The sequence below is a fragment of the Micromys minutus genome, assembly GCF_963924665.1.
Source record: "Micromys minutus genome assembly, chromosome: 15".
Taxonomy (NCBI): Eukaryota; Metazoa; Chordata; class Mammalia; order Rodentia; family Muridae; genus Micromys; species Micromys minutus.
Window position 1 is genome coordinate 33,553,957 of NC_137984.1, and position 4,130 is coordinate 33,558,086.

Below are 4,130 nucleotides of genomic sequence, written 5' to 3' on the forward strand. Positions count from 1 at the left end.
TTGAGGAAGGTATCACTAAGGTATGTACGAAAAAAGAAAAATCAGAGTAATACAAACGTTTTAACCAAGACACCTCAGATTGCTTCTGTGGGGATAAATGCCTTTGTCTTTCATATTGAAGACCCACTCTCCCAGCCTTTACCTGAGAACCAATACTGTATAGTTACAGTGATAGCTCCTGAGTTTGGGACACCTCAAAGCAAAGAAATCTTTTTTTTATCACTTTTATTGGATATTCTGTGTATTTACATTTCAAATGTTATCTCCTTTCCCTTCACTCCCATCCCCCTTCCCCTCCCCTTGCTTCCATGAAGATTTTCCCAACCACTCATTCCCACCTCGTCACCTTGGCATTTCTCCTACTCTGGGAAAAGGGGGCTTCACTGAACCAAAGGCCTCTCCTCCCATTGATGCCAAACAATGCTATCCTCTGCTACACACTCAACTAAAGCCATGAGTCTCCATGTGTGCTCATTGGTCGGTATTTTAGTCCCTGGGAGCTCTGGAGGGTTTGGTTGGTTGATATTATTGCTCTTCCCATGGGGTTACAAACCGTTTCAGTTCCTTCACTCCTTTCTCTAGCTCCTCCATTTGGGTCCCCATGCTCAGTTCAATAGTTAGCTGCAAGCATCCTCATCTGTATCAGTATAGATCTGGGAGAGCCTCTTGGGAGACATCCATATCAGGCTCCTGCCAGTAAGCACTTCTTGGCATCAGCAATAGTGACTGGGTTTAGTGGCTGCACATGGGATGGATCCCCAGGTGAGGCAGTCTCTGGATGATCTTTTCTTCAGTCCCTCCCTAATCCACTATTTATCCCTGTATTTCCTCCCATGAGTATTTTGTTCTCCCTTCTAAGAAGGACTGAAGCATTCACATTTTGGTCTTTCTTCTTTTTTGAGCTTCATAGGGTCTGTGAATTGTTTATTGGGTATTTCAAGCTTTTGGACTAGTATCTGCTTACCAGTGAGTAGATACCATGTGTGTTCTTTTGGTTACCTCACTCAGGATAATATTTTCTAGTTCTACTCATTTGCCTAAGAATTTTATAAAGTCATTGTTTGTAATAGCTGAGTAATACTCCATTGTGTAAATGTACCATATTTTTTTTATCCATTCCTCTGTTGAAGGACATCTGGGTTCTTTCTAACTCTGGCTATTATAAATAAAGTTGCTGTAATATAGTGGAGCATGTGTTCTTAACCCTAACCCTAAACCGCATGGAATTGGTACAGAGACAGGAAGGTAAATCATTGAAGTAGAACTGAAGACCCAGAAATGAACCCACACACCTATGGTCACTTGACCTTTGACAAAGGAGCTAAAAACATTCAATGGAAAAGGACAGCCTCTTCAACAAATGGGTCTGGTTCAACTGGCAGTCAGCATGCAGAAGAATGAAAATCAATCTTTTTCTACCTCCTTGTACTAAACTTAAGTCCAAGTGGATCAAAGATCTCCACGTAAAATCAGGTGCACTGAAAGTAAAAGAAGAGAAAGTGGAGAAGAGCTTAGAACACATAAGCACAGGAGAAATTTTCCTGAACAGAACACCAATGGCTTCTGCTCTAAGATCAAGAATCAACAAATGGAACCTCATAAAATTGCAAAGCTTCTGTAAAGCAAAGAGGGAACTGTCAATAGGACAAAATGGCAGTCAAGAGATTGGGAAAAGATCTTTACCAATCCTATATCTGATAGAGAGCTAATAGCTAAAATACACAAAGAACTTAAGAAGTTAGATTCCAGAGAATCAAATCATCCTATTTTTAAATGGCGTACAGATCTAAACAAAGAATTCTCAATTGAGAAATATCAAATGGCTGAGAGCACCTAAAGAAATGTTCAACGTCCTTAGTCATCACAGAAATGCAAATCAAAACCACCCTGAGATTCCACCTCACAGCAGTCAGAATGGCTAAGACAAAAACTCAGGTGACAGCAGATGCTGGTGAGGATGTGGAGAAAGAGGAACACTCCTCCATTGTTGGTGGGATGGCAATTTGGTACAACCACTCTGGAAATCAGTCTGGTGGTTCCTCAGAAAATTGAACATAGTACTACCTGAGGAACCAGCTATACTACTCCTGGGCATATACCTAAAAGCAAAGAAATCTTAGAGCCCAACAGAACTGAGAGTCTACCCCATCCTTGCTGTCTCCTGGGTAAGTGGCTTTGAGAGTTCACCTCTGAAGTCTTATCTTCTTCTCTTTGGAAGAGAAAGAGAGGTAGAGAGAAAAGAGGGCACATGAAGGAGGTCAGAGGATAACTCTCTGGAGTCTCTTCCCTCCTTCTATGTGGGTCTTGGGATGGAGCTCATACCCCCACGCTTAGTTGCCTTCGCCAAGCCATCTCTCCAAGTCAAGACCTACCTGCTTTTCTGGGCTATAGCAGCAAAGAGGTTTGCCTCCCAAGGTTATCTCAAGGACAAATGGAGAAACTTACATAAAGGATTCACTGACATGCTTCTGCCTGCTGGATTGTAGTAGGATGAGGTGTTTCTCATCGTGGCAGACACAAACCAAACAGGCATCTCTTCAACTGGCCTGGAAAATGTGCCTCTTTCTACTGGGAATTCCATAGTCCAAGTGAATGGCTTTGAGAAGATGCTTTCCTGCAAACACTAGAATCCTTGCTGTTAAGGTCACCTGTAATCCCAGCACTCAGCAAAGCTAAACCCCAAGCATTGGAAGTTCAAAGCTAGTCTGGATTGCATGAAAATCTGTCTCAAAAATAAAATGAAAGCTGGACAGTAGTGCACACCTTTAATCCCAGCACTCGGGAGGCAGAGGCAGATGGATCTCTGAGTTTGAGGCCAGCCTAGTCTACAGAGAGAGTTCTGAGACAGCCAGGGCTGTGTGGAGAAATCCTGTCTCGAAAATAAAATAAGCAAAAATAAAATAAACAGTAAAGTTGTGAGGTGTCTCAGTTAGTGAAATGTTTCCCGCATGAATATAATAGTCTGGATCTAAGTCCCAAACCCATAGGGAGCAATGGAAGAAGAGACTCATACTAACTCATCCCAGCGGTTAAGTAGTGATGTTTAACCTGAACTGAGTATTAGAGTGACTAATAAAAACACTACTGGTAGATTGTGTGTTATAGCTTCAGAGTTAGCCTAACACACCTTCAATTGAGGAGCTGCCCCCCACCCCATGCAGCAATCTCTATCGCTGTGATAAAACACTGTGACAAGATGCAATTTTGAGGGAACACATCACCTCATTTCATAGCTTAGAGTCCATCACCCAAGGAAGTCAGGGCAGAAACTGATTCAGAGACAGTGGAGGGGTGCTGCTTGCTGGTTTGCTCTTTGTGGCTTCCTCAGCCTGCTTTATTATAGAGCCAGCATCACCGGCGCACAAAGGGCTAGACTCTCCCTGATCAATCACTAATTAAGGAAATACAATACATACTTGTCGTTAAGCCAATCTTACGGAGGCATCTTCTCCACTCAGAGTCCCGCTTTCCATGGGACTCGACCTTGTGCCAAGTTGATATAAAACCATTATAATCAGATTGGCGTGTAGGCATTGGTTGACTGCTAATTGACCTAGCAGGGTCCTGCCCACTATGGCTGGTGCCACTCCTGGACAGGTGGCCCTGATCTATATATGAAAGCAGACTAAGCAAGTCTTGAGGGGCAAGCCAGACAGTACCACTCCTCCATGGCCTCTGCCTCCAGGTCCCTGCCTGAAGTTCCTGCCCCGACTTTCTTCCTCAATAGACTGTAACTTGGAAGTGTACTCAGAATAAACCATTTCCTCCCCAAGTTTTTGATCGGTGTTTTATCATGGCACACAGTGGGATGCTATAAAAACTCTTCTGGAAGGGAAAGCCTCCTGAGGGAATGGCTTATTTGGACTGTTGCACAGACTGGAATACTGGGCTGGGGAAGAGGGCTCAGTAAGTAGAAACACTTCCTAAATTGTGGGTTGTCCTGAAGCTGTTTGTATTTTAATGTTAATTCCACTTCCCCAAGGAGGGCTACTCAAGAGGTGACTTCATCTGAACCTTCCTTTTTTAATTGGTAAAATAAAGGAAAGCCAGGGACTGGGGAGGGAAAGGGAGGTGGAGAGAGAAGAGCTGGAGGGAAAGGTGAGAGGACAAGAGGGAGGTCCCAACATGGA